Raw genomic sequence first — 14,093 nt, 5'->3', positions numbered from 1 at the left:
CTCTTGGCCTCCTTCCCGCTCACATGTGCCTGCGTGCTAAGTCGCTTCAGTCTTGTGACTGAATACTTTGTGACTTTGTGACTCTGGACCATGGCCCTCCAGGCTCCTCTGTCCATGAGATTCTCCAGGCAAAAATGCTGGAGTGGGTTGCCACACCCTCCTCCAGGGGATCTTCCCGATCCAAGGATCAAGCCCGTTCGTTCCTCATATGTCTCCTGCATTGGCAGGTGGATTCTTTACCACTAGGACTACCTAGGAAGCCCCCTTCTCACACTCTTCATATACTTTCTCTATAATCCTACAAACAAATGTATATATTGTAAGAACTGTATTTACACATTAATTGCTCATTATTTCAAGATGTTTTTAGTTCCTTCAGCACAGGGACTGTCTTCCTCACCTTTATATTCCAGGCCCTTAGCACAATACTTGGCATACTTGGTGCTCAGTGAATGCTTATTGATAACCATTGCTAACTTTTCTTTTTTTAATTAATTTTTATTGGAGTATAGTCGCCTGACACTATTGTATTAGTTTCTTCTGTACAGTAAAATGAATTGGCTATATGTTTACATATAAACCCTCTTTTTTGGATTTCCTTCCCATTTCGGTCGCCTCAGAGCACTGAGTAGAGTTCCCTGTGTTATACACTAGGTTTTCATTAGTTATCTATTTTATCCATAGTATAAACAGTGTGTATATATGTGTGTGTATATATATATATGTATATTATATATATATATCAATCCCAATCTCCCAATTCATCCCACCCCCTGCTAACTTTTCTTTTAAAATAATATGTGACAAAACTAAATTAATTTAGAACTCAGATTAATGTCTTGACTAAATATGACAGATTCTTTCATTCATATTAAGCAACTGGGACTTCCCTGGTGGTCCAGTGGTTAAGACTTGGCCTTCCAATGAAGGACGTGTGAGTTCAATCTCTGGTGGGGGAGTCACTGTCCCGTATGCCTCATGGCCAAAAAATAACACTTAAAATAAGCAATATTGCAACAAATTCAATAAAGACTTTAAAAAATGGTTCACATAAAAAAAAATCTAAAGAACAAACTAAGCAACTGTTTGAAAGGGATTATGGAAATACCTAGAAATAGCTTTGAGAAGGACAGGTTGGATTGAAGGGCCTGGATGAAGTTTCTAACTACTCTACACAGATGGCTCCTCCTCCAGGCAGCCTTCTCTGACTCTTCCATGGGTGCTAAGTGGCTTTTGGCTTCCTTAGCATGCTGTGGATATTTGGTTATGGTATTTTCTATATCTTATATTTTTAGTTTACTTTCTGCTTCCCTCACTACATAGTAGATACAATGAGGGAATGACTCATGACTTTAATCTTTTCTTAAACATAAGAGGAGTCCTTTAAGTGACTAATGAATGAATAAGTTAATTTCGTTGGCAGTGATGCTCTTAAGAACACTCGGTGACATTTTTGACATTTCCTGGCATCACAATCCTAGATAGAGAACTACATATCCAAACACTGACTATCCATTGAAATTCAAATATCCATGTAACACTTGTCCAGGAAGTAATCTTATTAAGTAAAAGCTGATTATACCCAGCCATTTAAAAAAGTTCCCTTAAAATCAACAGTTTACTACAAGGTATGTGGAATGAGTATTTATTGGGTGAAGAAGACAGGGAAATTGATGGATGCAGGTAGAGAGGGCTTTGGGCAAAAGAACATATAGTTCTGTTTTTATAAGCACTCCTGCTAAAAATACACATAGAGAAAACACAGCTGTTAGAAAGGACATTGCAATAATTATAGAGCTCAGCATTAAAAGCTCTCTTTGCTTGAGGACCAATTCCTTTTTAAAACAGAGTAATTCATAGACTATAGTTCAAGAAATTAAATCAGAGTTCATCAGCACCCTGCACAAAAGCCTTCCAGCCTTTCATTATTCACGTGTCTTGCCACATGTGTACATGCACACCACACATGTACACAAACACCATTTCTTATTAAAAAGGCAATAAGCACAAAAGACACCTTTGAAAGACCACACCACACAGAGAAATCAAAGCACAAAGGATGTTGTCTTCCTGATACTCGAAAGGCAATATTGCAAAATGTTTGTCAAGTTATAATAACCTCAAATTATGGTTAATGTTTCCCTCTTATAGACCAGTGCTTTATTTTAAAATATGTTTTATGTGTTTAACATAAAAGAGAGAATTGTTTGTATCTCAGTAGTCCCCTATCAAGGAAAGATTTAGAACAGTAAACCCTGTGCCTTCCAGAAAACTAGATTTTGAAGGAACAAACAGTTTATTTAAAGAGGAAGGTGGTAGTTGCTGTTTAATCACTCAGTTGTGTCCGACCCTTTGCAACCCCATGGACTGCAGCACACCAGGCTTCCCTGTCCTTCACTATCTCCCGGAGTTTGCTCAAACTCATGTCCATTGAGTCAATGATGCCATCCAACCATCGTCCTCTGTCACCCCCTGAATATGGAGGAAGACACAAAAGGTGAAGTTGAAGGGATCAGATCATGAATGCCTTGTAGGTTAAACTACAGAACTGCTGGTTTCTTTTAGAGAGAAAGGGGGCATAGAAGGATGTCTTTGTGGCTTAGGTAGATCACTGAGGAAGCTTGGGAGAAGTGATAAAGCCAATTGGAGATACAGAATCAAATTTAGAGGTTACTGTTATAAGGGTAGACAAGAGTCAATGAAAGTCAGAAAACATGGCATATTAATAAGGGTCAGGTCAAGAGAAGGACTCGAAATGAGACCTATATGTGAGGTAAAATCAATCAACTATGTATTGAGTCTGGAGTGTGAAAGAGAGTGAAGAATTGTAGATTACTTTTCCGGCTTCTAGCCTGAGTGACAGGCCAATTGATTGAGGTAATGAAATAAAGACAAAAGGAGAACAGGTTTAGAGGAGAGTATGACAAATTTAGTTTTGGATATGCTGAGTTTGAGATTCTTACAGGACGGTCAAGGTGTATTTTGATATATGAGTCTGAGACTCCATGTGTGTGTGGCGGGGGGTTGCTTTGAAGTGAAAATGTAACTTTTGGAGCCATCAGTCTACAGGTAGTGACTCAAACCATAAATGTTGCATGGAATCACTCAGAATGAAGGAAGGGTATACAGCACCAAAAACACCTGTGGGCCAAAGGTTAAATCTGAGGAACTCCAAATAATAAGAATGGTGAAAATAATAGAAACCCACAAAGAAGATAGGAAGAAATATAGTTAGGTTCACAATGAACCAGAGACATCTAAGGAAGAGAATTTTAAGAAGGCGAGAAAGATAAAAAGTACCAAAAAATATCAGAATGGTCAAATAAAAATAGGACTAAAACATATTCATCAAGATATACAATTATTGAGTCATTAATGACACCAGCAAGCACAGTTTATTGTAGTTTGTGAGTTAAATGTGTCTTTGAAAAGTAGAGACAATTGCAGTCTATTGTTTTGAAATTTTGGCTGACATGAGTGCCTAATTTGCTATAGTAATTACATAGGTAGAGACTAGAAAGTTTTAAATTAGATTTTTGGGTGTTTTAGTTAACAACTGATTGAAAAAAAATCAAAGAAAATAAAAAGTGTCATCTAGTGGACCAAACCTCTTTAGTTTCTGAGCAATCATTTTACATGTTTCTCCTATAAAAAGATACTGTTTCTTTTCAGAGTTATCTTGATTCTATTTCAATTGAGGGCATAACTCCTAAATAGCCCAACAATCACTGAACACACTCATTCCTTTTATTATTTTTATTTCAGAATATGTCTCCAGATGTTCAGAGGAGCTGACTAATAGTGATGATTATATACCACAGTACAAGTAGTGGAATACAGAATTCTTAACATTTATTTCTATAGCGGTATCTTCATCTTATTTTTATCAAAATTAAGAAAAGACAAGCCCAGAAAAGCAGATCGTGTTCTAAGGAATTTGTAGCACATACAAGGAAGCTAAGTGCCTAGGGTCAGTTTTATTCCAAGCTAACATTTCTCCTGGTCAGGAAAGTTGCTGGGGACTGTTGGTGACAAACGTGAGAGGTCAACAATTTCCATCATCTTGAAATAAAAATATTTGGAATCCATAGAAGAATATTTTTAAAGAATTTTTTATATTTATTAATTATGTCTTCCTTCTTTTTTATAGAAATCCCTATAAGAATGCTAATATTTTAGAATGTTATATCCTTCCCTTCCCTCTGGCTGTGATTTGTCTTGTGAAGGGCTATATTTGTCAGGAGCAAGATACTCGGTGAAATTGAGTTGCATGTGATCTTACTCCAGAGCTAAATTGGTATAAATACTAAGGTGTTAACGAAGGCTTGCTTAGAAAGTTACAATGCCTGAAGTTCAAAACACCAATCTGAATCTCAGTGACTACAGGCTCTGAGAAGCAAATCTTGATTGCCAGATAGCAGTTATTGGCCCATCACACCTGTGCTGGGCCCTGATGCAGCCAGCTGGTTTGCCCAGAGACCCTTTACAGCTCTCATGAGACTGAGTTAGCCAACAAGTTGATTTGGGTTTTTCTGTAAGATGTTATGGAAAACCTGAACAAACTTGTTGGCAAACCCAATATTTCAGCACAGTTTTGAAATGTAGGGATTTGGAGAAAAGAGAAATAAGAATTCTGACTCTGCTACTTACTGTGTATGACCTTGGAAAAGTTCTCAGCCTCTGAATACCCATTAAAATGGGAAGAATATTAGCACTCTTAGGGCTGGGAAGAAAAATGAGTAATAACGGTAATTAACATCTAATAGATGTTCTATATTACCCTTATAATATTTTTCATTCATATCATCTGATTAGGTGGACATACCAGTTTTAAGATATGAAATAACATAGCTATCATGGTCACCATTGTCATTAGAACCATCCCTCACTGTCATCAACCTCTGACATTACTTGAAGGCTTGTTGAGAGCCAGTCTGTTGACGTCGTTCAGTGGCTAACTTGAGTCCGACTCTTTGTGACACCATGGACTGCAGCACACCAGGCTCCTCTGTTCTTCTCTGTCTCCTGGAGTTTGCTCAAATTCCTGTCCATTGAATCAGTGATGAGAGCCAGTTACCAGGAATATATAGGATCAATCAAGAAATATTAGACTGCCCTTCACAGATGGCCAGAGTGGTTGGAGAGTCAGGGCATACGTATAAAAAAAGGGTGAATACCAATGAAAGGGGACATATTTTCTGCATGTGGGCAATGCAGATAACAGTTTCCTAGGTACGTGATCACTGTGTCTGGGAGTGTATGAGGAGGACTTCTCTGTAAGAAATGATTTAAACTGCAGGAAAATGAGCATTATGGTTAAGAGGAAAAGCACAAGCAAAAGCATAGATTAAATTAAAAGTAGGGAAGGTTATGTGGACAGCCTAACTGCAGCAGAATATTTATATATGGCAATTGGATGATGAATTTAGAGACATGGACAGAGGCTTTTACAGTAGAAGCTAATTCTAGAATTAATCTTTAGAAGAGGCATACCTTCCCTGTAGTGCCTACTCTAGGTACTAAATCATTTCAGTGTTTAATTGAGGTATATCCAATCTAGATATTTATTATAATATCTGAAGAATTCTTAATCCAACATTTGATAAAGACTATCAAAAAATAAGAGCAGCACTGAATGGTAGTAGAAAGAACCAGGTACTTGATGGAGAGAAAGCATATTGAGTTCAAATCCTTCTTACTTTACTTTCTGGCTATAAACCCAGATAATGAGGCTCACTGTGAAGAAGTTTTGAAAATTAAGTGAGAAAATGAATGGCCCTATTTGAAATAAAGGAGAGCCTATATAGTCCATGGGGTCGCAAAGAGTCGGACACGATTGAGTGACTTTCACTCAAGAAATGTCAGCTTCTATGTATTTGCAACTAAGAAATTCCAGTCATTGGAATGAGAAAACCATGTAGTTAATTTGAGTATAATTATATACAACAATCTAGATAAGTATGTGAGGTGTTGCTGCTGCTGTTGCTGCTGCTGCTGCTGCTAAGTCGCTTCAGTCATGTCCGACTCTGTGCGACCCCATAGACAGCAGCCCACCAGGCTCCTCTGTCCCTGGGATTCTCCAGGCAAGAACACTGGAGTGGGTTGCCATTTCCTTCTCCAATGCATGAAAGTGAAAAGTGAAAGTGAAGTCGCTCAGTCATGTCCGACTCTTCGCAACCCCATGGACTGCAGCCTACCAGGCTCCTCCATCCATGGGATTTTCCAGGCAAGAGTACTGGAGTGGGTTGACATTGCCTTCTCCGATGTGAGGTGTTACAAACTTCCAATTCCTCTTTGCCAGGAATATATGAAAACCTTTAGGCAAGCATGTGTTTCAATGGCAGTCTGGTCTGGAGCTTTTGTCTTGAGTCTGTTGATCTCATTCATACCATGTGGTATTCTCTTAGAATGTTAGTTTCACTGGAATAGCCACTATAGTCATTGGCTCACTATCCTTTGAAGAATATCTCTGGTTACTGCATCTATGTCATCATGGGGATTTTGCGCCTCTCCAGTATGGTTTGCCAGTCCTACTGTGGATAACATCTCGATTCTTCCTGCAACACTATTCTGGTTCTTGAACGTATTCTAATCGCTTTTCATTTGTTCCTTGTTTTAGTATTATTCAATGACTGGAAATGTGGCTTCTGGGAAGGATAATAAATACCCCTGTCCTGGTGGGAAGAGTAATTGCCTTACTGAGGAAATGTGTTGGGGGAAAGGAAGGGGCCTGAGGAGAGGAAAAACAGAGCAATGCTTCTCTACACCTTTATCTTGCCTGAAGCTAACAGAAATATAACCTATCAGTCTTTGGTACAATAGGAAGATTCGTGCCAGGAAATCCATAAAGTTTTGTTCAGGGACTTTGGAATTCTTCAGGTCATGAGGAGAGTTCAGACTGATGAGATCAAAATAAGCTTTGGAGTAAGTTAGAACTGGGACCAGGTGAGCATTGCTCCTATGTCCATGCAACTGTCTCCTGGTTTTGTATTCTTAGCTGAGTCTCTTGGTCCTTGTCTATGTAAGGAGCAAAATGTTTGCATGTACTGAGTTGGCCAAAAAGTTCATTTGTATCTTCCCATACCATCGTACAGAAAAGATTGAGCTTTTTGGTCAACCCAATGACTCAGATGGTAAGGAATCTGCCTATGATGCAAGAGACATGGCTGTGATCCCTGGATCAGGAAGATCCCCTGGAGGAGAAAATGGCAACCCACTCAAATATTCTGGTCTGGAGAATCCCACGAACAGAGGATCCTGGTGGGCTATAGTCCATGGGGTCACAAAGGATCAGACACAATATACAATATTTCATAGCATGGAATTGTTTTTTGAAATCAGGATTAATAAACGTGAATTCAAGTAAATTTCTTGGCCTATTCCTGGCCCATAATAAGTACTCAATACATTCCACCTATTATTACATTACTATACAGATGTAGCTCAGGGTACCTCACCCAAGTAGACACAGTGGCAGAGCAGATTGTGAGCTGAGATTTGTCTCACTCTGAAACTGTTATTTCCACAGTACTACACTGCCAGTTCAAATGCTCTGATGCTCCAAAGCATTCGCTTTAAACATTTCACTGTTGAATCTTCCCTAGGGTACCCCCTTTTTATTGTTTGTTCTTCTGTACTTTCCTAAGAGTATTCCCAGGGCTTCCTTGGTGGCTCCTATGGTGAAGAATCTGCCTGCAGTTCGGGAGACCTGGGTTCAGTCTCTGGGTTGGGAAGATCCCCTGGAGAAGGGAATGGCAACCCACTCCAGTATACCTGCCTGGAGAATTCCATGGACAGAGGAGCCTAGAGAGCTACAGTCCATGGGGTTGTAAAGAGTCAGACATGACTGAGACTTGTACTGCATTTCCGGTCCATCAGTCTACTGAAGCAGCAAGCCAGAGGTACCAACACAGGGTCTGGGTGTGTATTTGAAAATCACATATGACATGCAATTTTTATGTTTTGAAAAGATACAACATACAAGCAAAAACAACTGTTGATCAAATAATTGAACAAAACATACTTCTCACAAAATAAAATAAAATGAAAATCGTACTGTAGAAAACTGAAAATATTTTTAGAATACAGTGTTAAATATTCTATTATTTCAAGTAGCTAACTTGAATGTAAATGGAAATAATATATATACAGATATATGCATACACATTCAATTTTAATTAGTATCTTAGGCATAGTGTTATACTTCATCACTTAAATTTTCTGATTTGTCCTGCCCTTGTCAAATATCGTTAATTTCATCCATATCTAGATTTTCAGCTCTTCATGGAATTTCAGAAATAAGTGAATTTTAACAATTTTCTTATATAACTTTGGCCCTTCTTTCCTCCTTTTTATATCAAATACTACATACAGGTTATGATTTTCATGGAATAAATATGGTTACCCTTCAGTATCTCCAAAGCATGCTTACATTTAGTTCTTTTTCAGTGTTTTTTTTTTTTTTTTTTTTTTACATTTGTATTGGAGTATAGTTGATTTGCAATGCTGTGTTAGTTTCAGGTATACAGCAAAGTGAATCAGTTATATGTTTATTACATATATCCACTATTTAGTTTTTTTTCCCAGATAGGCCGTTACAGAGTACAGAGTAGATGTCCCTGTGCTATACAGTAAGTCCTTATTAGTTATCTGTTTTATATATAGTAGTATGTATGTGTCAATCCCAATTTTCCAATTTATCTCTCTCCCTACCCCATAACCCCCTCCCTCATAACCATAAGTTTGTTTTTTACACCTGTAACCCTAGTCTGTTTTGTAGATAAGTTTATCTGTAGCCTTTCTTTTTTGGATTCCACATACAAGCAGTATCATATGATCGTTCTTTCTTGAGCTGACTTCACTCAATATGACAATCTCTAGGTGCATTCATCTGGCCACAAATGGCGTTATTTCATCCTTTTATGGCCAAGTAATATTCCGTTGTATACCATAGTTTGCTGTGGTAGTTAACTGTTACTTTACATGCTTGACAATAAGCCTTTTGGAGGTTGGTAATTTAGTGTTATCTGTAACATCTTACCATATGATCTGACAGTTGAGCTCCTAGTATAGTATCCAATGATTTAAAATCTTATTTCTACACAAAAATCTGTATGTGAATGTTTACAGCAGCTTTATTCATATCATTTAAAAACTAGGAGCAACCAAGACATCTTTTAATAGGTGTGTGGATAACTGTGGTCCATCTACACAGTAGTATACTATTCAATAATTTAAAAAGCTACCACACTGAAGACATGCATTAATTTTAAATGCATATTGTTAAGTGAAATAAGCCAATCTGAAAAAGCTACATACTGAATGGTTTCAATTACATGATTCTCTGTAAAAACGAGAAGTTAGAGACAGTAAACAGAGCAGCCAGTAATTGCCAAGAGTCCAGGGTTGGGAAGGAGGGTTAAATAGGTGAAGCTCAGGAAATACTTTTAGGGGATGAAACTATTCCATAGGATACTATAATGGTGGATATGACACTACCCACTGGTCAAAACTCAAAGAACTTTGTAGCATCAAGAGTGAACTTTAGTTTATAGAAATCTTAACAAAGCATTTAGGAGGTTCTGAGATTTCATGGTATAATGCAATATATGGGCCAAGAATCTAACTGAACTAAACTGATAAAAAACAACTTCACTGAGGAGGGGGTGGAGAAGGGATTGAAGTAATTAGCTTTGGAAATGAACCTTCTCTGAATAACTAGTGCAAAAGCAACTGTACATAAGCACCATCATCTCTACAGCTGGGGTACATGGTGGTACAGGTTCACAATTTTAACATTACTCTATGTATATGCTGGAATTAAACAATTAAGCAAATTGATGATTATGGTAAGAACCAGACTTCTCACTGTTGGAGCAGAAATTATAGCTAAGAAAGTGGAGAAGTTAGGAAGATCAACATGGTAATTGATTAGAGTTGGAGACAGTATGGGCCAATGTTTAGCTTAATACAGATACAGGTGGTTACACACAAAATATTTATAGGTATACACATACACACAGGTTAGTATAAACATATATTTCCTTGTTATATCAGTGAGGTACCATAGAAGTAAAGATACTCCAGGAGCAGCAAGCACATCTAATACTCAGCTCTTGGTTTTTAATGCTACTCATTGAAAATGAAAATTTTAAAAGGACTCCTTGGAGATATGACTGTGTCTTTGAATCTAGGACTGGGGCAGGAAATATGGAAGATGAGCCTGGAATTCTGGAACACAGTACCAGAAAGTAAGGAAGTACTAAGATGCACACGTATACACAGCCATACAGACACACATACACAATACACATTCCACAGTGCACGCTGAGAGTATGTCACGCAGACAGAGTTCTCAATGGCCAAAGCTAGAACAGTCTGAGCAACAAAATAAAGTATTGGATTAATAATGCAGAATACAAAATAAATATCTATGGGTTCAAATCAATATAAATGAATAATGAAATGGGGCATAAAAGATACATCTCTGCAGAATAATTCCAAACAATTGATGCTGGTAATCTTATATTTCCCTCGTGGAGACAAATTATAACTCTCCCTCCTTGAATGTGGGCTGTGCATACTGACCTCTTTCTAAAGAGTACAGCATAGATAGGGGAAAAAAGGTAACTTTATAGTGGAAACCTGTCCACAGGTGATCCATGAAAATATCCACAGTGAAAGGCGTCTTGAGAGCATATACCTTTGATATAATATGATGGGAATGTCACTTTGCCTCTGTCTTCTTCCTCCTCCAAATTTATAAATCCAGTCAAATCTTGAAAAATAAACAACAAAAAAATCTCCAAACAAATCCCAAGGGAGGAACATTCTATTAAATGTCTGACCAGTACTCCTCAAAGTTGTCTAAGTCATCAAAAATGAGGAAAGTTTGGGAAACTGTCAAAGCCTAGAGAAGCCTCATGTAGTACCTGGATGGGATCACAAGACAGAAAAAGGACATTGGGTTATAAACTAAGAAAATCTGTATGAAGTGTGAACTAAATTATGGATTTCAGTAAAAATTATCAATTTTGGTTCATTAATAGTGAAATCTGTACCATGTATCTTTAAGATGTTAATAAGAGGGGACCCATGGCAACTCACTGCAGTATTCTTGCCTGGAGAACCCCCATAGATGGAAGATAGTGGCCAGCTGCAGTCTATGGTGTCGCAAAATGTTGGACATGACTGAGTGACTAAGCATACACAAACAGTTTGGGGTATATGGAAACTTTCTGTAGTATCTTTGTAAGTATTATGTAAATCTAGGACTATTCCGTAATTTTATTTTTACATGTCAGTTGAGCACATCTGTGTATTTTTAACTCCTTGAAATGTGAGTTTAGTGAGCAATTTGTCTCATTTTACCACTGGATCCCCTACTGTTAGTTGCTCAGTCATGTCTGACTCTTTGCAACTCCATGAACTGTAGCCCACCAGGCTCCTTGTCCATGGGATTCTCCAAGCAAGAGTACTGGAGGGGGTAGCTGGCCTTTCCCTTCTCCAGGGGATATTGCTGACCTGGGATCAAACCCACATCTCCTTAATTGCAGATAGATTGTTTACCTTCTGAGCCACCAGGATCCCCTAAACAGTCCCTAAAACAGTATACTGCCTGGCATGTAGTAGATCCTCATTAAATACTTGCAGAATAGATAAAGAAAAACATTAATGCCATTATAGTATCAATTTAAGTAACTATCAATTGATTACTATACTACTATTTGTTATGTTATTAGTTTTATTTTGTAAGGTATATATTCTGTTCTGTAACCATAATTTCCAGAGTTAGTTTTATTTTTTTAATCACTTCTGTTTCTTTCCTGAGTTCTATATTATTGGTTTCCTCTTGGCTAACTGGAGTTATAATCAAGTAATTATTTTCAAAAATATTTCAAGTGTTGTATATCCCAAGTCTTGCAGATGCCAGAAGGTCTGTTGAAGGATGAGACGGTAAATAAGTTGCTGATTGTCACATTTCTTCAAAAGTTTGGAAAACTTCCTCTACTTTTCTGGCTTTAAAAGTGACTGTAGAGAAATCTGAGAATTTCTTGATTTTTCTACTTTGAATTTTTGTTCTTTTCTTGCTATCTGAAAAAAAAATTAATCTTATGTTTTTGAAGTCTATTTTAATTGTTCTGTCCAGTTTTCCTGGAACAGTGAATGCACTCTCATATACCTGAGAGTATGGTCTATGAAAACATGCTCAGCACCATTAATCTCACTTATAAGTGGAATCTAAAATAGTCAAACTCATAGAAACAGAGTATAATGGTGATTATCAGGATCTGGGATCATGAGGAAATGGGAGAGGTGTTGCTCAAGGAGTAAAAGTTTTCGGTTAAGCAATATGAATAAATTGTGGAGAACTAATGTGTAAATTGGAGAAGGCAATACCACCCCACTCCAGTACTCTTGCCTGGAAAATCCCATGGACGGAGGAGCCTGGAAGGCTGCAGTCCGTGGGGTTGCTAAGGGTCGGGCACGACAGAGCGACTTCACTTTCACTTTTCACTTTCATGCATTGGAGAAGGAAATGGCAACCCACTCCAGTGTTCTTGCCTGGAGAATCCCAGGGACGGGGGAGCCTGATGGGCTGCCGTCTATGGCGTCGCACAGAGTCAGACACGATTGAAGTGACTTAGCAGTAGCAATGTGTAAAATGGTGATTATAAGTAATAACACTATGCTGCTATGCTGTAGACATGAAATCTTCTAAGAGGGTAGATCCTAAGTGTTACCACAGGAAAAAAATAAATAATGGAAACTGTGTGAGATGATGGATATGCTACTTAGTTTGATTGTGGTGAATATTTCACCATGTATACCTGTATCAAATTATCAAGCTGCAGCTAAATGCATACAATTAAAAAACCCCAGAATTATCCCTTTTAAAGTTTCAATAGCAAATATACTCCCTACAGGATATACCTAGGAGTTGCATTGCTGTCAATTAATGTAATATCTCACAATTTTCTATATGTAAATAGGTCTTTACTGTTTATTGCTATTACTTTAAAAATTATAATTTTTTCTAGAACTCTCAGTTCTATGATCATATACACTGTTCTCTAAATTAGGACACATTTGGGAATAAAAGAATGCACTATCATTAATTACATGAAGACAGGAGACACAGTGAAGTTGGATATAAGGACAAACTCTACATGAATTATTTAGAAGTATATGTAAAATTTAACCACAGTAAATTATGTAATTTAAAATTATAGATATTTTTGTCTCCTTTTATAGGATACCAATTTTTTAAAGTTTTTCAAAGTATTTTATGACTCAAAATAAGGACAATGCAGTCTTTATTAGACTTCTCACTTAGGGGAGGACCTGGGCTCTTCTCCTTTGTTCTAGAATTTTTATAGACTCAAAAGCAAAACTTTGAACTCAAGGTTCATCAGGTGACTCCAAAGAAAATGCTCTCTTTTACTTGGCTTTCTATTTTTTTATTTATTTTTTTAAATTTTTATTTTATTTTTTAAATTTACAATATTGTACTGGTTTTGCCATATATCAACATGAATCCGCCACAGGTATACACGTGTTCCCCATCCTGAACCCTCCTCCCTCCTCCCTCCCCGTACCACCCCTCTGGGTCGTCTCAGTGCACCAGCCCCAAGCATCCAGTATCGTGCATCAAACCTGGACTGGCGACTCATATCATATATGATATTATACATGTTTATTTTATTTTATTTTATTTTTAAACTTTACAATATTGTATTAGTTTTGCCAAATATCGAAATGAATCCGCCACAGGTATACACATGTTCCCCATCCTGAACCCTCCTCCCTCCTCCCTCCTCATACCATCCCTCTGGGTCGTCCCAGTGCACCAGCCCCAAGCATCCAGTATCGTGCATCGAACCTGGACTGGCAACTCGTTTCATACATGATATTATACATGTTTCAATGCCATTCTCCCACATCTTCCCACCCTCTCCCTCTCCCACAGAGTCCATAAGATTGTTCTATACATCAGTGTCTCTTTTGCTGTCTCGTACACAGGGTTATTGTTACCGTCTTTCTAAATTCCATATATATGCATTAGTATACTGTACTGGTGTTTTTCTTTGTGG

This window comes from Bos indicus x Bos taurus, chromosome 12 (genome assembly GCF_003369695.1).
Source record: "Bos indicus x Bos taurus breed Angus x Brahman F1 hybrid chromosome 12, Bos_hybrid_MaternalHap_v2.0, whole genome shotgun sequence".
NCBI classification, from domain to species: Eukaryota; Metazoa; Chordata; class Mammalia; order Artiodactyla; family Bovidae; genus Bos; species Bos indicus x Bos taurus.
The sequence above is the reverse complement of the archived record's forward strand: the minus strand, read 5'-3'. Positions refer to the sequence as shown.